The sequence below is a fragment of the Mustela lutreola genome, chromosome 8, assembly GCF_030435805.1.
Source record: "Mustela lutreola isolate mMusLut2 chromosome 8, mMusLut2.pri, whole genome shotgun sequence".
Classification (NCBI taxonomy): Eukaryota; Metazoa; Chordata; class Mammalia; order Carnivora; family Mustelidae; genus Mustela; species Mustela lutreola.
This window is the reverse complement of record NC_081297.1, coordinates 28,364,170-28,386,714: the sequence shown is the minus strand read 5'-3', so window position 1 is coordinate 28,386,714 and position 22,545 is coordinate 28,364,170. Positions and strand designations below refer to the sequence as shown.

At 44.4% G+C, this 22,545-nt stretch overlaps 1 protein-coding gene and 1 non-coding gene across 4 annotated transcripts in view; both read left to right on the top strand.

The window, feature by feature from the left end:
* Nucleotides 1-22,545, top strand: part of CAMK1D (calcium/calmodulin dependent protein kinase ID) — a 435,921-nt gene that overhangs the window by 75,341 nt on the left and 338,035 nt on the right. The window lies entirely within an intron of this gene.
* LOC131840083 (U6atac minor spliceosomal RNA) lies at nucleotides 7,319-7,448 on the top strand. Its single transcript, XR_009357193.1, has one exon. It is a non-coding gene; the product is annotated as a U6atac minor spliceosomal RNA (small nuclear RNA).

The window sequence follows — 22,545 nt, the reverse complement described above, 5'->3', positions numbered from 1 at the left end:
GAGTAGGCAGAGCCTGAATGGCCCTCTACTTGACTACAGTCACCTTGAGTAGCTGCTCTGGTGTAGAAGATAAAAAACTTCACAAATGGTCTTTTGTAAAACATTAGAGGAAGGATGCTGGACTATTAACCAGCCCCACCACTAACTAGCTCTGTTTCCTCTGGATCAGGCCAGTTATTCATTCATTCATTCATTCACTCCATTTGTAAAAAATGCTAAGATATTTTCAAGTAAATTAAAGATACTTTATTGCACAATTCCACAATATACAAGACATGGAAACCACCTAAGTGTTTACCAACATGACTGGATCTATAAGATGTGGTTTGTGCATTCAATGGAGTATTATTCCACCATGAGAAAGAAGGAAATCCTGTCACATGTGACCACATGGATGGACTTCTAGGGCATTTTGCTAAGGGAGGTAAGTCAGGCAGAGAAAGACAATATATATGATACCACTTACATGTGGAATTTAAAAGAGCCAAAGTTGTAGAAGCAGGGTGTAGAGTGGTGGTTACCAGGCACCAGAATTGGGGAGAGGTTGGTCAAAGAGTACAAACTGACCATAAGAAGTTGAATAAGTTCTGGGGAATCTAATGTACAGCACAGTGATTTGAGTTCACATACTGTATTATAAACTTGGAAGTTCCCGACAGACTAGATCATAAATGTTCTAAGCACAAAAAAGAGGGGCACCTGGTGGCTCAGTGGGTTAAGGCCTCTGCCTTTGGCTCAGGTCATGATCCCAGGGTGGGATCGAGCCCCACATCGGGCTCTCTGCACAGCAGGAGACCTGCTTCCCCCTCTCTCTCTGCCTGCCTCTCTGCCTACTTGGGATCTCTATCTGTCAAATAAATAAATAACATAAAATCTTAAAAAAAAAAAATGGTGACACCAGTGGAAGTGACAGCTGACTCCAGGGTGACACCAGATCAACACGTTGTACCTCTGAAATGTTCACAGTGTTGTATGTCAGTTACATCTCAGTTTAAAAAAAGAGATCTTGACATTCCACCCTTAATATAGTATGGCTTTTCGTCCCTTCCGTTCTCTCCCAGAAAGAAAGGAAGGAGGAAAGAAAGAAAGAAATTTCCTTGCACCACCAAAATAACATAATCATAACTCGCACAATTACTGCTATGTCTTTACTGCCTTCTCGTATCCAGTTCAGGTTCAGGCTTCCCCAGATAGGGTCAGGTCATACACCGCATTTACCTTACGTTAGCACGGTTGCTTTGTGGGGGCAAGGCGGGGCAGTACTGACGAAGTGGTCTCTAAGGCCCAGGGTTCATGTTTTAATACCTTTAACCAAGTGCTACTCAGATGCTGTTATTCCTCTCTTGTTCTTGGAGAAAGAGGATACAAAATTTATAGACCTCAACTATGGCTCTAGCATGATGAGCTGGAAACGTGGAGATTCCTTGGCCCATGGGATCCGTCAAGACAGGTGGGGAGGGAGTGTCACACTGGGTTGAGGAGACCTAATGTTAGGTGGGTTGTGCACTTGCCAGAAAGAGTTTTAGGCCCAAGCGTGGCTTTCCTTTTTTAGACTCCATAAATATTCCATGCCATTTATAATCATAAGGAGGACTTGGACTGTCCTTCTGATTTCATTTTGTTTTGTTATCTGAGACTCCGGTATTTCCTTCAGAGAGACTGAATGCTGGGTCTTTCAGGTTGCATGTCTAGGGACAGTCCCTTTGTTCCAGAAACGAAAGAGTGAAAAAGTCCTATAATGACAGCCTCGCAGACCTTGGGCGCTCCAGCCTCAGAGATCACTGGCTTGTTGGCACATTCTCGGCATCATGCAGTGTCCCTGTGAAGCCATTTCCCAGCCTCTTTGCTTTCTGCCCACAGACCTGCCTGCCTGGGACTACCTTGTTATGTGTGTGATGTACGAGGGCCCATTAGGAATGTGCTCTTCCCACCTGTGCTCTGAACTGGTTCAGAACTAGGGTTGTGGGGGTCAGACAGGTAGAGACCAAGGTAAGAACTACTTCTGATAAAAGCTAAATTGGAGGCTGCAGTATGTGACGACAAAGAGCTTCTTAATTCTGAACCTCCACATCAAGGGGCACTGCCTGCTGCAGGCCTCCTTCCTAGGCATGGGGGAGAGAAACTTCAGGTGGGCTTCCAGTGGGTGCCCAAGGGACAGAAGGAGAAGGGGCTGAGCGTCCAGCCCTTCCATTCCCCCAGGCAAGCCTGACAAGTCCCCTCTCCTGCTCTGGGGAGGAGGCAGGGCGAGGGGACACAGGCAGGAACAGCCACAGAGAAAGGGACACCAAGAGTGGCAATGAATCCTTCCCCTTTCTGCAGTCCTCCTTTCGGGACCTGGCATTCCCCGGCATTGTGGGGGCCTTGTGGGCTCCTTCCCTGTCTCAGCTTCCTAGACTAGTTTATTGGAGGAGAGAGAGAAATGAGGTAAGTTGTGATAATAGTAGCGCTCAATAATGTGGTCATTCATGAGATATACAGTCCCCGAAAAGATAAATCTTTTTTAAAAATTGAACTTCAAAATTTCCCCCAAACTCTGAATATTTATTACATGAATAAATATACCAATCACCTGTTTGCCTCTGGGAGGCAGAGACTCAGGACAGGTGTGTGTGTGTATGTGTGTGCACATGTGTTTGTTTGTGTGTGTGTGTGTGTGTGTGTGTGTGTGTGAGGGTGTGTGTGTTGGAGGTAGCAGAGAGGAAGTGGGATGGAGAGCCAAGGCTTTCTGAAATATTTATTACCTAGAGGATTTCTGGGGTTTTCTGAAGGGGTGCCCATGCCCTGAGTTTCCTGGAAATCAGCTCTGCTGACTGAGACATTGGGAACTTGATGAAGCACTTGTTTGGGGAGCCCCTTCCTTTAACAGGTGACCAGGCATCCCCTCATGGAGGGAGATGAGCCATTCTGGGTCCCAAGAAGTTGGTGTGATAGAGAAGGAGGAACCCGGGGCTGGTAGAGCAGGTGGATTGGGTAGGTAGTGTTTTCCGACCTCTTACAAAGTAGGGAAACCATGCTTTGCCTTCAGGCATGTTCTGAGAGCAAAGCATAGAGCAGGACAGCAAACTATTCATATTAATGGAGCAGAAGATTGCATTCCATTTTTATGGATGTTAAAAAATTGTGGTAAAATGGGTGCCTTGGTGGCTCAGTTGGTTAAGCGTTTGACTCTTGGTTTTGCCTCAGGTTATGATCTCAGGGTCATGAGATGGAATCCATGTGTGTGTGTGGGGGGGAGTGTGCTCAGCAGGGTGTCTGCTTGAGATTCTCTCTCCCTCTGCCCCTACCCCTGCTCGCTGGCACACATGTACTTTCTCTCCCCAAACAAATAAATAAACAACATCTTTTTAAAAGATTGTGGTAAAATATATATACCATAAAATTTACTATTTCAAGCACTTTCAAGGAGCACAGCTTGGTGGCATAAAGTCCGTTCACAGTGTGCCTCCACCATCCATCTTCAGGACCTTCTTATCTTCCCTGATGGAAACTCTGTGCACTCACCACTGCTGCTAACCAGCCCCTGATAACCACCGTTCTACTTTCTGTCTATCAATTAAACTAAATCTAGGGACCTCAACTAAGTGGAATCTATAGAATTTGCCTTTTTGTGGCTGGCTTATTTCACTTGGCATAATGTCCCCAAGGTTCATCCATGTTGTGGCAGGTGCTAGAATTTTCTTCCTTTTAAAGACTGAGTGATAGGAGCACCTGTGTGGCTCAGTGGGTTAAGCCTCTGTCTTTGGCTCAGTTCATGATCTCAGGGTCCTGGGATTGAGCCCCATATCAGGCTCTCTGCTCAGCAGGGAGGCTGCTTCCCCCTTCTCTCTCTGCCTGCCTCTCTGCCTGCTTGTGAGCTCTCTCTCTCTATCAAATAAAAAAAAAAATCTAAAGAATAAAGACTAAATCATCCTCTGTATGTATATGTCCCATTAAAAAATATATATATAGGGGCTTCTGGGTGGCTCAGTGGGTTAAGCCTCTGCCTTTGGCTCAGGTCATGATCCCAGGGTCCTGGGATTGAGCCCCATATCAAGCTCTCTGCTCAGAAAGGAGCCTGCTTCCCCCTCTCTCTCTGCCTGCCTCTCTGCCTACTTGTGATCTTTCTTATCAAATAAATAAATAAAATCATTAAAAATAAAGAAATAAAAAATATATATATTTATTATTTGTGTGAGAGAGAGATACAGCACAAGTAGGGGGAGGGGCAGAGAGAGAGAGAGGGAGGAGCAGACCCCCTGCTGAGCAGGGAGCCTAACCCCAGGACCTTGGGATCATGACCAGAGCCAAACGTAATGACCTGACCTTAACTGACTGAGCCATCCAAGTGCCCCAGTGATATGTCCCATTTTGTTTATCCAGTTCATCTGTCAATGGACCCTTGGGTTGCTTCCCCCTTTTGGCTTTTGTGAATAATTATGAACATAGATGTACAAATAGCTGTCTGCATTACATATTTTCAAAGTAAACTTTTTTTAATGTAATGTATGTATTACATTTTTGGTGACCATAACATACTTCCAATTCACATTGAACTTGATATCCAAAACCCCAGAAGTTTTAAGTATAAAAGATTTTGTCCTTGATCCTTGTCCCTTTTGTCCTGAGTTGTTAAATTTGTACAACTAAATTGTATATTTCATCTTGTTAGGTCTTGTTCACCAAATCAGCCTGTCAAGACCTTTTAGAATTCTGAGTCTTTCATCTCATTTAACTTTGGGTCGTAAATATTTACGATCATATCTTCTATATCTCTGTACAAGCCTCCAAGAGCTGTGGATGCTGCTGGAAACCTCCCCCTGGTTGGCATCTTTCTCTGGGTGTTGCTGTGCTGTCATGTACCCATTTATACAACTTTTCTCACCCCTGGTTTCATTCCTCATTTTGTTCATAAGGAAATGTATCACCCTCCAACATGCATCTCTGCACATTTTTTATGCTCTAACGGTCTTCATACTTGCTGACAATGGGTCTAAGCCAGACTGGTCACATGTGCTCTTTGAGTTTTCTGGGATAGGGGATGGCAGCCACTGGAAAGTTGTAGTGGAGTGAGGATTGGGGTTCTCTTACATCATGGCCAGCTTATAATGAGAGCAAGTTTCCAAACAAATTCAGCATAAAGACACTTCTTAAAACAATGGGTATGAGCAGTCAGGCAGACCATATGTTCCGTTCTGTCACCTGAAGTCCCAGCTCTGTGTCCCCTTAGGTGCTCTGATCACCACTTTGGATGACTGCTTCCCTTGAAACCAAGTTGCCAGTATTCCAAAAGCAGGATTCTATTTTCCTTGTGATAGACATCAGGCAGCCCAGAAATCTTCCAAACCAATGACTGGACAATTTTGGGATCCAGTCTAAGGGTACATGTCTGGGGCCTTGTTGGATGGAGTCTTATACCCTGTCTCTTCAAGGGTAGAGACTGTCTAAACAATTTTACTCCATTCTTAATGCCCAATAGGCTAATTAACCACTGATTTCATCAAGAAAAGAAAAATCATTCCTCACATTCATTTTGCTAGTTAATAGAGGAATTAATATTACTCAAAAACAGATAACAGAAGCAGTTATAGTTGGCTGCTCCTGGACTAAGGACTTCTTGGTCAGGATGCTAGCTGACCAGCTCAGGATGCTGAGATATAATTTACCTACAGTAAAGATAACAAATCTCAGAATTTTTTCATCTGTGTAAGGACCACCTAGATCAAGATGTAGACCATTTCCAGCACCTTGAGAGCTCCCTTGTACCCTTTTCCTCAGTCAGAATTATGCCCTTCCTTCCTAAAGGTAATTATTGTTCTGACCTTTGTCACCACAAATTAGTTTTGCCGATTTGAATTCCATGTAATGGAATCATACTTAAGTTTTGTGAGATTCATTCATGTTGTATAAATTGTTCATTTTTTCCCCATTGCTCTGTAGTATTCCATTGTATGAAATTTAATTAATTAATTATTAACATATAATATATTGTTTCATGGGTACAGGTTTCATCAGTCTACACAATTCACAGCACTCACCATAGGACATACCCTCTCAATGTCTATTACCCAGTCCCCCAACCCTCCTACCCCCTACCCACCCCCACTGGATCCAGCAACTCTCAGTTTGTTTCTTGAGATTAAGAGTCTCTTAGGGTTTGTCTCCCTCTCTGGTTTCATCTTGTTTCATTTTTCCCTCCCTTCCTCTGTGATCTTTTGCCTTGTTTCTCAAATTCCTCATATCAATGAGATCATATAATAATTGTCTTTCTCTGATTGACTTATATCGCTCAGCTTAATACCCTCTAGTTCTATCCACATCGTTGCAAATGGCAAGATTTGGGGTTTTTTTTTTGGATGGTTGCGTAGTATTCTATTGTGTATATATATACCACATCTTCTCTATCCATTCATCTGTTGATGGACATCTAGGTTCTTTCCATAGTTTGGCTATTGTGGACATTGTTGTTATAAACCTGTGGGTGCACATCCTTTGTATGAAATTCAGATACCCATTCTATACTTGGTAGACATTTGATTATTTCCAGTTTGGGGCTTTTGTGAATAAAGCAGCTAAAAACATTCTTGAGCATGTCTTGATGAGTTATTGACTAAAATAACTAACTGTCCCTAGAATTGGTTTATATTCACACATACAGAGAGAACATTGTATTATCCATGATACATGGTTTTGAAATACATTAAACAGATCCTACAAAACTGTATCAAACAAAGGAATAGAGTCGAGTATATTTGTATTTCGTGAAGTATATATTGGAACAAAAGGAGATCATTGCTTTTGTGCTCCTTGACTGTAATAAATATTGGAAGTCAAAGGGTCAGCTTTTTAGAGCCGAGATTCTCATGTGAAAGTATGTGATTTCCTCAGTGCCTTCTGTAGAAGGGGTGGGAAAAGGACCTTTTCATTAATTCTGCAAATAGGCATCATTTTCTAATTTTAGGTTGTCACTATGAAAAAAAAAAGTCAAGTCATGAATTACTAAAAAAACTCAGAATATCAACTACTTTCGGAGGTCTCTGCATTGGAATGAATGAGGTTTTTAAATATTCATTTATGTTTTTCTTTCCATGTCATTTTGGGTATTGTGATGAAAAAAAGTATTTGTTGCTGATTTAGAATCCCTGAATATTCTTATAAAAATTTAATTCCACCCATATTAACTAGGCTTTCAAGGCTTTTTTTAGAGGGCTTGTTTTCCTCTAATAGGTTACTAGAGGGAAAATCTGTTAGCCTAGAAAATTGATGGGTGGAAGTAGAATAGGAAACTAAACTCCGGCTACCATTGGGGAATGCTGCATCGATTGAAAATTTCAAAGGGTCTGTGTTTTATGAAAGCGAAGAATCAGGTTAGCACTCCCCTTGAGAAGAATGGAAAAAAATTCCAGTGCCCCGTAGCACATACATACATTGAAGCTACCACTATCTCTTTATAATACCCAACAGTATTTCTTAACAACCCTACAGTGTAAACCAACATTATACATATCCTCTTCCAGGGGTTTTTCTCACACACACACCTGCACGCGTCTTGAGGTGACACCTGTACAAGGCACCCGAAGTTACCAGGTATATGGCAGTCTCTGTGAGGGAGTGGTTGAAGGATGGTGTCCGTGTGCAGTGGGTGCTGTGTGGTTGTTAAGAGAGAGTGACGATGTGTGTTCCAATGTGGAATGGTGTCCAGCTACATTGCCATGTGGAAGCAACAAGCTGGAGACCGGTGTGTAGACTATGGAAACTTCATGTAAGAGAGATGGGGATCTGGCGATATATAGGGGAATTTGCTTATATTTGCGTAGGGAAACACCGGAAAGATAAGAAACGAATACAGACATGGACTGTAGCAGTGAGCAGGGAATGTAGGGGTTGGGAGTAGGTGTAAGAATGGATCTGTCTGCAATGGATTTTTTTAATTGTGTTGTCTTTTGGAATCCTGTAGAAGACAACCCACCAACAAAAGTGAATCTGTCCGGGCATACCCCTTGACATTGAACTAGACCAAGAGCAGGTGTCAGAGGGAAGCCAGTTGAATGCATCATGAAAGGGTGAGGTCATCCTCTCCATTTCCTTTCTCAGAAGCTCTCAAGTTCAGTAATTCAGTCTCAGGTGCTTATTGAACCAGTATGCCAATCTGATATGCTAGGTGCTATCTTAGGGGCTGTCAGTGGGAGCCTTAAGGTCCAAGTTTTTCATGGAGCTGCTTGAAGGGACAGACAACAAGGAGATGACAATCAAGGGGGAGAAGGCTTATGCACTGGGCCCCGGGGAGGGAGGTGAGAGCAGACCCCGCTGAGGTCAGGAGGGAGGTTAACTGCTGATCTGTATTCCTGCATGTTCAAGCTGAGTTTGTGCATAGTATTGTGACCCGTAGGATAATAAAGAGGGGTAAATTCTCACTTTCATTCTTTGGCTACAGTGCTCAGAATGTCATTTTCCCATAATCTCATTATCTCTTCAGTTAAATTTCAAATAAAGAAACACATTTTAGTAGCCCCCCAATCTATTACTATGTGGGCAGGAGACCAGAATTTAGGTGAATAAATCACAAGTTGATTTGACCATTATAGTTTGTCTTCACAACAGTGGGGCTGCTTTGGGGATCATGTTATCTCTATGATTTGTGACTATGACCATAGATATTATTCTGAGAAGTCTGTTACTTTTTTTCTACTCAGTAAGTGGTTAAGTGTACATTGTCCCTTTACTGTGACATATTAGGTATAGGAAATTGAAACCCCCCCCCCCATAGTGCTCACATTCCAATGTATCTTCAAGACAATTACTTTCTTAAAACACTATAGAGATGTTCCCATGGTAAATGATGTGGTCATTTGCAGCATTTCTCCTCTATTTTTTTTCTCATTCTGGTCTTTTACTGGCAGATTTCTCTTTTACCATTTCTGAATCAGATGAAATATTAATACAGTTATTTTTTAAAATTTCAATGATGACATTTTTTAAAGGCAGAGTCACCCCCCCACCCCACCCCCCGCCGCCCCATTCCTTTCAGTTCCATTAAGTTCTGGTGAAACCGGAGAAACGGAGATCAAAGGCTGTAGGAAATTGTGACGGTCAACGTGCTTCTCGCATCTCTACTTCGCCCACCGCTTAAGTCTTGCTCAGATTTGATGGAATAAAAACACAGAGACTGGCAGCCAGAGTTGGGAGTCTGGAATTTTCCTGGCAACTAAAGACCAAAATACAGATATATCTGGAGCCAGCATATTCACAAACAAGCGTAGGTTTGTGATTTAGTTAAGAAACCACCAGAAGTCAGATTTAAGTTAAAAAACAAAACAAAACAACAACAACAACAAAGTAATGAAGATCCTTATTTTATAATCCCAATAAAGTGCTCTCTGTAGAATAGTGAGGAAACACTCAGGGATCCCAGGGGTCCTTTGTCATCCTAGGGGATACACGGAAAGGTGATGGCCATGGAGGCTTGCCAGTGTGTTTTCCTGTTGCCCACTGCTTAAGAGACTTGGGCCATCTGGGAGGAGTGGCCATTTGGGACTTGGTCAGAGCTGTTCTCTCTTGGAATCTCAGGGTGAACTCAGGAGAATGTGGTCTCTGCTTCCTGGTAGGTGAGCTCTTCTAGTCTGCCGCCTGTCTGTCATGGCCTTACAGGAATGTGTGACATCCCTGGGCCTGGCTGTGGGGGTTACTGGAGCAACTAGTTCCCTGATGGTGTGACTGTTTGCGGTGTCCATTGCTGGCACAGTAAAGCCACCTTGCAGAGAGTGAGGCTTATTAAGCGGCTACAAGCAAGCCTGGTGCAAGGGATCTAGGCACTGTGAGGGTCTAGGTCCGGTGCTCACTAGGTCCGGTGCTCACACTAGGTTGTGTTTTCTTTCCGAAGTTCATTGCCAGAGTGGAAGTAAGAACCACAGGGATGCAGAGGTGAGAGCGTATGATGGAACGAATTCTCTGATGCCTTTTGCCAGTTTTGGGGGATGTTTGTAGAGTAAGCGTGTCTAAAAGCAGTGTGGCAGCCTGTGAAATCACTTGTAATGTGGGGTGTGTTCTTCCCCTATGACTGGGGACCCTACGTGCTTCTAACAGAAGACCAGCCACCCTGGGTGGAGACTGCATTCCTTTGCCATGTCAACTTTGATGGAAGAAGTTTGTTGCCTGTCACAGAAACCAAAGAATTGCTTTTCTTGGAAGCAAATCCGTTTTCTAACCACACAGTAAACGGTCCTCTGGTGTCCACTTTGCGCGAATGTTCTCGGCCAATACTTCTTATATCTTCTGCACACAGCCTGAGCTCTGGTTCCTTGCTGAGTCAGCGGAAGAAGAGTGTATGTTTATAGCGGGTTTAGTGTTCTGCCAAAGCCCAGATTCTGTTAATTTCATGACAAATAATTTTTCCTGTTTTACCAAATTGACAATTTGTATATCTAGCCTGTTTAAAGTTTTTTAAACTGCTGCTGGGCATTTGACCACATCTGTGGGAGTCTCAAGGCAGTCTGTCAGAATGGGTGTAAAATACGATAATCATGAGGACAACAAAAATATCTGGTATTTGTATATTTCATTGGCGTTCATGACACACGATTTTTGTGTGGTGCGTGTTATTCCATAGATGATGGGTGGGAGGTCAGGCCCCACCAGCTCAACAGGCCAAGGTGAGTCAAGGAGTTTTTATTTCTGTCCAGTGCAGTAATGGGGTCCTTTCATGTTGGTGAGAAGAACTCAGAGGGCGGCGCTTAGCAGCAGCAGGGTCAAGGAATGTTCTGAGGGGGCTGGGGAGAGATGGTGTGCACTACAGCAAAGAAGGTCTCTTGGCAAGATTCTGTTGAGCAAACAGTGGCTGAAATTTGTGTCAGGAGCAAATTTATTTCCTGCCTGCCTGGGTTAGGGAAACCAAATAAACTCTAAGAGCTTCTTTTTGTTCTTTTTAAAAAGATTTTACTTATTTGGGAGCGAGCACAAGTGGAGGGAGGGGTAGAAGGAGAGGAAGAGGGAGAAGCAGCCTCCCTGCTGGGAGGCGGAGGGCTCCGTCCCAGGACCCCCAGATCACAGCCTGAGCCAAAGTCAGGTTAACAACTGAGCCGCCCAGGTACCCCTCCAAGAGGTTCTTAACGAAATATTAACAGAGGTTCTTAACAAAATGTATCACATCTTGGGGCTTATTAGTATTTATTAGTAAATTTGGTCATATGTTTATATTCAGAAGTTGCCCTTTTTAACGAAACAAAGTTCATAACCTGCCAGCACATTTTGTATCTATATCAACTGATTTTCTCATGTCTGAGGTGGCTGCTGGCGTTTTCCTGGAACTTTTTATTTTCTCATCTAGGGCCCATGACTTGAAGGATGTGTTGTTAATGCTGAGCAGGGCTCGGAAAGCCTAGTTAAAATGTATCTCTACCCAGTAGTAAAAGTCACTGGCTCTTCCCGGTCTTCTTCCCATGATTGTTGAATGACTAAGTGTGGAATTAAGATGACTGATGTGCAAACACCTAGCATAGGCCTTGGCAGACGGGTGTTCTGTAAACTGGTCTTTCCCTCACCCTCAGTAGTGTTGTGTGTCTTCCTTTCCTTCCTCCCTCGCTCCCTCTCTCCTTCTCTCGCTCCTTCCTTTTTCCTTCCTTCCTCCCCTGCCCTCACTCCCTTCCTTCCTTCCAGCTCCGTGCCCAACATGGGGCTTGAACTCACAACCCTGAGGTCAAGCGTTGCCTGCTCTGCCACCTGAGCCAGCCAGGTGCCCCTCAGTAGTGCTTTTCAGTCTTCCCCTTGCTCTCAAGTTCAGAGAGTGGTAAACACATGAACTTGGGCATCTCGGGGTGTTTCATGGGCTCCCACTCAGGAACGCCGATGTTCTAGGAAGATGCGCTCTTGTAACCTTGTGGCTCCACCTACTTCCTGGTGCACGTACTGTAATTTGAGAAGTTTAGTGTTAGTGGCTAATGTTGGACAGGGCAGAAAGGAGCGGTCAATATATTCACTCCAAACATGTTTTCTCATGTTTGATATTCTTTGAAATTTGGCCACTTATATATGGTTTATAAGGCCATTCTCTTAAGCAGGTTAGATTAAACAGCATACCTGTGTCCCAGTAGTTCTAGACATGGGCAGAGAATCAGCTTTCCTAAATTCGGAGTTTGTGTGTACAACTAAAATGTGGAAATATGATGAGAACACACTGTACTTAGTGTTCTGTGGATTTTAGTTACATGCAGTTTTTTAATGGATTTCTCCCTGAAGGGTAAGATAATGGAACATTTCTTTACTAACTCATATAAATGAAAATAAAAAAGAAATCCTCTTGGTCATCTGGGCATTTCTGTAGCAGCTACAGATGATCAGATGTCCTCAATTGCCCATGAATTCAGGGGTTCTTGTAGATAATATGAATTCTTTGATAATCAAGAAATTTCACTTCAGTTGTTACTTCTTGTTTCTATGGAACCAATCTTATTTTAAAACTAACTTTTGACAGAAGAGCTAATACTGTGAACAATCACAGCGTGTGCTATCTAGGTGTCGCATTTAATTACTGCTTTAGCCCTGCAATGTGGGTGTTACCCCCCTGTTCTAGATGAAGAGACAGAGGTTCAGAGGCTCAAGCAGGGCCACCCACTGAGTCATGGAGCTGGGCTCTAACCTCACCTCTCTGACTCAAGACTCATTCTCTGTCACTCAAGCTATGGCCAATCCACTGATAGAAAGGTGGTAAAATGCCATGTAGGATAGGAGGAGGCATCCAAAAGGCTAACATAATTGTGAATCATCAATTCCCGAGTAACCAAGAATTGACAAATACTTGAGTTAGCTTTGGTTTTTTCATGCAGAAGTACTGACAAGCCTTATAAGGAGCAAATGAGATAATGGACTAGAAATACTTTGGTAAGTACAGCCAGCTCTAAATATACTAAGGGAGATTGTTGGTGCCTTAAACCTTTGCCTTTTGAGAAGAATCTGTGGCTGGGACCGTGCCTTTGGCCCTTCTGAGTTATAGGATGGTCACTGGATGGCTCCAAAGGGCTGTTTACATGAGTTGAGACCTATACCCAATCTAGACAAACAGCAGCTGCCAAACGAAGCAACGCGTTGAGCGAGGATTGTCATGGCCAGGAACATGTTTTTTTCTTTAAGATCTCTGGAACTTTCCTGCTAAAAGGCACACAAGGTTTTGGTCACTTTAAAAAAAAAAAAAAAAAAAAAAAAGCAAACCAAATACTGTATTCCCCCTCAGCCACTTAAGAAACTTGCTCATAAATACTTGGAAGGAACAGAAAGAGGCTGCCATGTTTAAGCGTGTGGCACACAGTGAGCTGGTGGCTGGGAATCCATGCCCGTGTTTTCCCGACAGGTAGAACTCTGGGCACTGACAAATTGTGACTTGAAAATAACTGAACCCAAACAGTGCAGTTGCTTACTGTGTACCTAAGTATTTTCACCTCTGTTAAAAATAATGAAACTGTCCATTACACAAGGGCCGCCTCAGTCACTTTTCTCTTGTCACTGTTTACTTTCTGAGAACATCAGTTGAGACAGACCTTGTCATGCCTGGTACAGTAACCAGCACACAGAGGGATGATGTACACACTTGTTGAATACACGTACTGCAGAAGCTTCTACTACTGGAGAGCAGGGTTGGTTTGTAGGAGCATCCATAAGTAGGATGACCTCTTGATTGGTCTTTATTCCTGTGAAGCTTATAAAATACGTTCTTTGGGGTTTTTTTAAAATTGAAATTTGATTGAGGTAATTGTAGATTTCCATGAAGTTATAAGGGATGATATAGAGAGATCCTGTATACGCTTTATACAGTTTCCTCCAATGGGGCAATGTTTTCTGACAAAAATATAACACAATATCATAACCAGGATGTTGCCATTGTCTTGTCATTCATATGATCTGCTGATTTTGTTAAAATATTTTTAAAAAGATGTATTTATTCATTTTGAGAGAGAGAGAGTGCATGAGCAGGGGGAGGGGCAGAGGGAGAGGGAGAGAGAGAGTTTCAAGCAGACTCCGTGCTGAGTGTGGAGCCCATCTTGGGGCTTGATCCTATGATCCCGAGATCATGACCTGAGCCAAAAACCAAGAGTTGGAAGCTCAACTGACAGAGCCGCCCAGGTGCCCCTGTTCAAAAAAATTTTTTTTTAAAAGTGCTTTTAAAATGGTGAAGTATGACCAGGGAGACAAGAGAGCCAGATTGCGGGCTCCTGTGGCAAAGGGGGGCCCAGAACTTTGCGAGCACTTGTTGGGGTGAGGCTGCTTTCCAGCTGCAGTGGGAGCTGAGTGTGGGGCAACGAGGGGGTTCCCTGTTGGGGAGGAGAGGTTTTCCAGGGCGGCAGGCTTGGGGCTGAGAACAGTGCCAAACAGTCTGTTTGGCAGCCCGGAGGCAAGGAGGGAGCACTGTCCTGCATTTTCCAGGACTGAGGTGGCCACTGGTGGGGCCCCTTCCTGCTGCCCATGACCTCCCTGCTCCAGCCATGTGGCAGGGACACGTGCTGTGGGTTTAGGCTTACAGGGGCCCTCAGTCTGGTCTACACCCAAATCCCAGACCACAACCGCCCCTTTCTGAACCAGAATTTCCAGAAGACTTGGGAATTAGCCTCAGTTTTTGTCATTCTTTCCTTTTGTGTGGTTTTTTCTTTTTTCTTTTTTTTTTTTTTTTGGATTCAGGCAAGCAAATAAGGATGTATTGGAGGGCTGGTGGTGCCTCTTTTTATTCAAGGTTTAGGAGCCTCTTAACCAAATCTCCTCTGCCCTGTGCAGCCTGCACAGCACCGTGCTGGAAAGGTGGGTCATTCGTGCTGATGGAAATGAAGTCAACTTCTCCCTAGGGAGACATTTCCAGGGAATGAGGACTTGCCTCTCCCCTGACACTGAGGAGGTGGGGTCAGGAGAGGGTCATGGTGCAGAAGGCAGGAGCCCGTTATGTTTCTGGGACCCTTGAAGCCCAGGGTCCCGCTGAGCTGAAGGAGCTTCTCTGAAGTGGGAACATGGCCTTGTTTCTATTTAGGGAGAGAAAAACCACCCAGCGTTTTTATACTCCCGAGCTGAATCCAGCCTTCTAGGTTAGAAGATAGAGGTCCCCCCCAGCCTCCCCTTTTCCCACTTAAAAGCCTCTGGGTTTCAGCCTGTCTAAGTAACTAACTCACAGTTAACTCTTCCCTCTGAGCCAGGCCTTCCCTTAGCGGTGGGCAGGCTGCTGGAATTACCATCACTACTTTCGCTGGGGCAGAGCCAAGAAAGGAACATTTGCATAATATTCCCTTATTTGGTTGGCCACCTTCTGCCATAGATCTGGAAAAATAAAAGACACACCTTTCACAGGAATTACTAGTTCTTAAATAACTGCGTAACAACTGCTTACTATGTGGGAACCCTGAGATCATTCTCCAGGAAAAGCTAATATAATAAAATGCGTTGGCAAACATGCTTATAGTATAATATTATTGAATAAGGTTTTAAGAATCCGGTTTTTAAATTTTGCAGCTTCTGGAGAAAATAATGTTTTATTTTACTTGGAGAACAATTTAGTTGAAATGACCCTTTCAAGGGATTTGGAAAATGCACATGTTCAATTATTCTTTTAAGCATTTTTATATAATTGGTTCTCATAGAACCTTGTTATTCCTGGCAGATTTTTTTTCCTCTGTTCTCACTTTTTTGGTTTACCAGGTTATTATTATTATTTTTTGCCGTTAAGTATTGAACATTTTCTTCAGAGCATATTCTGATATTGAAGTAAATGGCTGAATACCAGAAAGAGAGGATGGTAAATTTCTGTTTCATTGCTTTGGATTTTTCTTTGGCTCCAACAATACGTCTCAATGATTCCAAATGTTCACATATTAGTAAGCAACCAGATGATTAGATTCTTTTGGATTATTGCAGAATGTCCATTATTATATAAAACAGCTAGCCTTGAGGCTTACTTTTGCCTTTTAGATTTTATGATGACTTTCTGTAATGCCTTTGAAAACTTTGACTCTATACAGTACATGTAGGCTTGCTTTGTAAATGAAAGAATGTGTGCTTCCCCCTACCCCTTGTATGATAAAGACTTGAAGAAGATTATGAAAATTGACTCTCATCCTTAGACATAACCACTGTTAAGTTATAAAAATGTATCTTCCAGGCTTTTTATATGCATGGTTAACACAATTACTTTCCTACTATGTATTGTTTCTTCCATTTGTCATTAAATGCTGTGTCCTGGCCATTTTCTCCTATTGTAAATCTTTTCCCCCAATACTGAATATGTCATTTGAATCCCAAGAAACCCAGTCCTATCTTGAAGTATGTACCTTGGCCCAGTGCACCCCTACCTCTGTACTGACCAGGGCCTCAGGGGGTGTGTGTGGGGGCAAGGGGTCCCACTAGCCTTCCCAAAGTCAGAGCGCCAGACACATCCTCTCGTCTCTCTCTGCTCCCTCTCCTCTTTCTCCCCACTGTGTGTTTTCCTATGTTTATTATTAGTTTGTTCTCATTTGTCAGTATCGATCCAAAGCTGGGGGCCAAGTGGCCGTTCACTGATCACAGAGTGTCTGCCTGTGGGCAGGCCCACTGCGGGCTGTGGGGAGCAAGCTCACTCCCCATGGGGAGTGGGACTTGGCCCTGGCTGCATCAGCGAGTTCTGTACATAGGGGGGCTGCTGCCTTTAGGATTTCTCTGTCACCTTCCCTTCTGGGCCCGAGATCATGTATTCTCCTTGTTGACTTCTAACTGGAAACAGCACCTCATTGAAGATGCCGAACCTGTATTTTAGTGGCCGGCATGGGGCTGGCTTTGCTTATCAGGTGACCAACCATGTGAAATGTGTCCTGGCTCTTTGACTAGAGTAGAGCACCCCAAAGCCTGAGGATGCCCAAGTCAGGAGCTCACCTGACTACCAGGCTGCCGGCCAAGACCCCTTAGCTTGTAAGTTCTTGAGACTCAGGACAAGGCAGGGCTGGGGACACTTCTCCTCACCGCCTGGGCTCACCACCTGCTGGACAGGTCTCCGATTTCTTCCTTGGTTAGTAGTGTAGAACAAGGACAGACACGTTGCAAAGGCATGATTCGGAACTTGACTGCCAGTCCCCATTCAGTACGAGAGGTCTCTGCCTTTCTGACTCTCTTTTTGTCAGGCTGCAGCCACTTTGGGTGTGTAACTCCCTTTACTGAGCTGTGAGGGCTTGTAAAGATACAGACTGCATGTTGTCTGTGTTCTTCCCCATCACTGGTCTCTCTGGGTCTAAATTTGTGCCGGGCATTGATGGTTTGGGCCCTGGTGAAACCTGTGAGGCTCAGTGGCCTGTACACCGCATCCCTGTGTCCTTTGATTCTTTGCTTCCTGTGATTAAAAACCTTGCTTCTCCTCCTCCTCTCTCCTGAGTACACCCCTCTTCCTCCTGGAGGCCTCATGCAGCTCCATTCTGGCTGCCCCACCTGTCTCCTTTCTTCCGACCTTCATTCCTGGGCACAGTCTCACACTTTACTGCACAGCATTCATTTGTTTGTTCATTCATTCATCTATGAGTGTGCCAGGCCCGTTGCTTGAGGGTCAGTGCACGGGGATACACAGCACGTTTCCTGCCCCCTGGGAACCTGCTGCTCATGAACCGGGGAGGCAGGTAAGCTGGTAAGTAGCCAAGGTAGGGATCATAAGTGTCAACAGAAACCCAGGAAAGTGGGCATAAGTCCATGTGGGAGTCAGGATGGCCATCAGTGGTGAAGTGACACCGCTTAAAGCATTTGTGAGGCCCATGCGGGGCAGCGGGAAGAGGACATATGGGCAGAGGGAACAGCACATGCGGAGGCTGAAGGCATTCCCAAGGTGGCGTGTTCGTGAAAATGCACTGCACGGGAAGCAAGGTCAGAAATTGCACTGGGAGAGAGTAGGCTGGGTCACATCACAAAGGCCCTTGTAAGACTTCCATGGTCCTTACTAGATGCAAGACACTGAGCATTTACAGACATGGGTTCCTTTACCCCTCATACCAACTCTCAGAGGTAGGACTATTGCTGTCTTCATTTTACAGATGAAAAACCAAGACCAGAGAGGTTGAGATGGACAGAAGGTCCTCCGACTGAGGGTGGAGGTAGGCTTTGGTCCACTGTGTAACTACACAGCCCAGAGCTCACTCTCCTGGAAGCCCAGCAGCCACGTCTCACACTCCAGAGCCGGACTTCATTCCGCGGGTTGCGGGCAATGACAGGAAGGGGTTAACTGGTGGGGAAAAGGATCTGAAATTTGTACAGATCGTTCTGTGGAGACAGATGGAGATTTGATCTAGGAAGGCTGCTTAGAAGGCCCTGCCGTTGTTGTGTGGGAATCTGGTGGAGCGTCTTGTAGAATGGCTTTCTCAGAATTCTACGTCCCAAAAAGGCAGCTCTGGGGTCTATTTTTAAACTAGTGCTAGTTTATGACGAAACATGCCCTATATGCTAATAGGATTGAATGTGTGAATTCAATAATCAATATGTTTATGTGATTTGAAGTATTTTGCTATACAATAAAAAGGCTTTTTTTTTTTTTTTTTTTTTTTTTAAAAGACACTTTTCTTAATTCACTTTGTACTTTGGTTCCACTTCCAGGTCTGAGGGGAGGCTGGCTATTTTGCCGACAATGCCCCTGGGGAGGCCTCTGGCTCCTCTGTGATAGGGGTCCCTAACTAGTACCTCTTTCAGGAGTATTTTTAAAACCTATTATTTCAACTGTAGTATGGGGGTACCAGAGTGGCTCAGTTGGTTAAATGTCCGACTTGGTTTTGGCTCAGGTCATGGTCTCGGGGTCATGAGCTCTAATCCTAACCCTGTGGTGGGCTCTGCCCTTAGTGTGGAGTCTGTTTGAAATTCTCTCTCTCCCTCTGCCCCTCCCTCTGCTCACATGTGCTCTCTCTCAAATAAATGAATAAACAAAATCCGAAAAGAATAAATTGTAGTGGAATATATATACCATGTCCTTTACCATTTTCACCATTTTTACGCATGCAGGTCAGTGACATGAAGTACGTTCGTAGTGCTGTGTAACCATCGCTGCCATCCGTCCCTAGAACACTTTTTGTCTTCAGAACTGAAACTTTGTACCAATTAAGCCATGACTTCCCATATCCCTTCACCCTCCAGCCCTTAGAACCTGCATTCTACTTTCTGTCTCAATGAATTTGACTACTGTGGGTACCTCGTGTTGGTGGGATCACACAGTACCTTTTGTGTCTGGCTTATTTTGCTTATAATAATGGGCTCAAGTTTCACGCATGCTCTAGCAGGTGTCAGTTTCCTTCCTTTTTAAGGCTGAATAATACTCTGGTGAATGGGGAGACTGCATTTCATTTATCCATTCAAACAATGGGCAATTGGGTTGCCTCCACGTTTTGGCTGTGTGCACAGCGCTGCTATGAACATAGATCAGTATCTGTTCAAGTCCCTGCTTTCAGTTCCTTTGGGTATTCATGTGGTTTTACTCTGTCCTAGGTCTGACCTCGGGAATATAACACAGATGTGTTTGTGGGGATAGAAATTGCCTTCTTCTCCCTCCCTTTACTATCATGTCAAAGGAATCATGCTTAATATAGTTGTAGAGGTAGATTTCAGGAAGAGTGTGGTTTAGAGTGGTTCCTCCTTCCCACTTTGGGGGAACAGGAAGCATAGTGGACATTAAACAGGAAGCATTCACTGACAAAATCCAAGCAGGCTCCCTGAGCTGTGGAAGTGTGGGTGGGTGGGTGGGGGGCATGTGAGGGAGGGGCAGGGCTGGTGGGGCCAGTGTTGATTGGGGCCCAGTCTAGGAAGTAGAATTTAGGGCATTCATGAGTTTGCACTTCATGGTAGGTCATGAGGAAGAGAGAAGAGTCTGGGGTGAATCCCAGGTTTCTAAATGGTGGCTAATGGTCCCCGGAACTAGGATGTCTAGCAAAGGGGGGTGCTGGGAGGTCATGAGTGTTCATCTATTTTGGACCAATCCAAAATAGGGGGAGGAGCTCCATGAGCCTGCGCATGATGTGTAAGGATGATTACAATGTTACCATGTAGTGAAATTGGAAACTAGTGAAGATCCTATATAATTAGTATGAATTGATTTTTTTCTGGTTTTGTTGAAAATAATTACTGTATATCACTGTATACCTTTAAGGCCTGGTTTGATTTCCATATATAGTGAAGTGATAACCACTGTAGGTTCAGCTAACCTCTATCTTCTCATAGAGACACTATAAAAAAAAAAAAAAAAACAAAAAAAGGAAAAAATTGTGTTCCTTGTGATGAGAGCTCTTAGGATTTGCTCTCTGTACAACTGTCCCGTATTCCATCATCCGTGTTTGCTATGGTTTGCATGCCATGTGTTCCATCTTTAGGACTTAATGTATTTTATGACTTGAAGTTTGTACCTTTTGACCAACTTCCTCCCGTTCCCCCACCCCACTGTCCACTTCTGGTGGTCACTAGTCTTATATTTTTTCCTGAGGTTTTTTTGTTTTGTTTTGTTTTGTTTTGTTTTGTTTTGTTTTTTTAAAGATTCCACATAGAAGTGAGATCATTCAGTACCTATCTTTCTCTGACTTATTTCACTCTACATAATGCCTTCAGGTTCTATCCATGTTGCTGCAAATGATAGGACTTTTTGTTTTTTATGGCTGAATATTTCACTGTATACATAACATGCCACAACTTCTTATTTGAAGATGGTTACATTTCTTTACCAAAAATTCTCTTGTCAGGTCAGGACTTTTTGTTTCTGGTGCCTGTCGGGAGGGTTAATATTGTCTTGGTTTGTTTCGAAGGTGACGGGTGGAATTAAGCTAGTAATTTGATGTTGAATGTTGTAAGTATTTCCACCTACATTTTTGTACTGTACTTTGAACTTGAATTTAGGGGTCACTACAACTATTTTCCTATTAGCACCCCATTGTCTGACCTTGTCAGCACCTTCACATAGGCTTGTCAGTCCTTGTTCCTAGTAGACCCAGCCCTTCATTTCTTCGGCTCCACGTCCTGTTACTATAGAATTGGAAGGAACCACACAGGAGGAGGAATGGACTTAGAGGAAGGCTGATGGGTTCACTTTCAGGTGTCTTGACTTTGAGATGCTGGTGGACCATCAGGTGGAGGGATGTAAGTGGGTGGATAGGAAGATCTGGTGTCCGGGCCAATGTGGTTGCCCAAAAGAAGGCCCAGAGGGGAAGACTTTCTTCTTCGTCGTCTACTCCTATATCCATTTGGGTGACAGAGTGAATAATAGATTCAGAGGTGGCCTCCAACTGGGAGCTGTGTCCCCTTCCTCTGTCTTCCTGTGCACAGACCCCAGAGAGGGTGAGTGGGGTTTTAGGAGACAGGCCGGGGCATGGCAGCCACATGGGCCAGGAGAGAGGAGCCTGCAGAAGGAGCCGGGAAGGGGGTCAGAGGAATTACTGTGAACCAGGGCAGGTGTGTGTCGGGAGCCAAAGGGAGGAGGTTGAGGGAGGCAGGAGGGACCAAGTGCTTGACAGTGTCCACCACATCTGGCTGTGAGGAGGCCCTCGTCTTTTCTTCCAGAATTATTTCAGGTAATGGCAGTTTATAATCCATGATGGGATCCTTCCAGCGGGCGCTCTCCTTAGCTCTCAAATTCAGACGCTCTGTCAGTCAGCCTGTGATACTACTTACCACCGTCATTAATTCAGAAAACATTCTACATGCGTCCGTGACACATTTTAAATAACAGTATTTGAATTCAGACACATCTCGCCTCTCTGGAGGCAGTCCCTCAAAACTCATACTATCTTTATTTTAATAATAAAATGGGGGTACACTTCTATTCCCTGGGACTCCCAACTCCCAAGGTGTTCAAGGAGTGAGACTTGGTAGGATCACATAGGATAGTGACCCCAAGATGCTGGGTGTCCTGGGGGTAATGCACAGTAATATCTGCTAGTTCCCTTCAACTTCTCTCCTCTGACTGTCCTTTAACCCACTTCCCAGAGCTTCAGGGCTGCCATGGATTCCACGCTCGTTCTAGCTGTTTCTGAGTGTGTTCCGCTGACCGTTGATAATAACAGGTACAGTGTGTTGAGTGCCGGCTGTGTTTGGGACATTGTACCAGGTGCATGAAATGTATTATCTCATTTAAATCTTACACTGTAGCCCGACAGGATGAGCGTTGTTAACCCCTGTTACTGAATAAGAAAACTGTGACTCTGGAAAATCGAGGTAAGTTTCTTGAAGCTGGTGGTTCTCAAACTTGAGCGCGTATCAGAATCCCCTGGAAGGTTTGTTAAAACACGGGCTGCCGGGGTCCTCCCCCACCCCAGCATTTCTGATTCAGGAGGGAGCTCTGGCATGAAGGTGGAAAGCTTCCATTTCTAATGAGTTCCCAGGTGCTGCTGCTGCTGGTGTCAGGGACCACACTTTTGGAACCTCTGGTCTGAGCTGCTCATCTAAATGCAGGACAGGGATTCCCACCAGGGCCTGGCCGACTGAGGGTGTCTCTTTGCTTTACAGGAAATACAGCCCAAGAACCTGCAAGGAGGGAAGCCGGCTACTGCCCAGGATGTACTAAGGGCTTCCTGGTAGAAGATTCAAGTGAGGGGTCGTGTCTCTTTCCTGTGAGCCCCTGGTGTGCGTGGG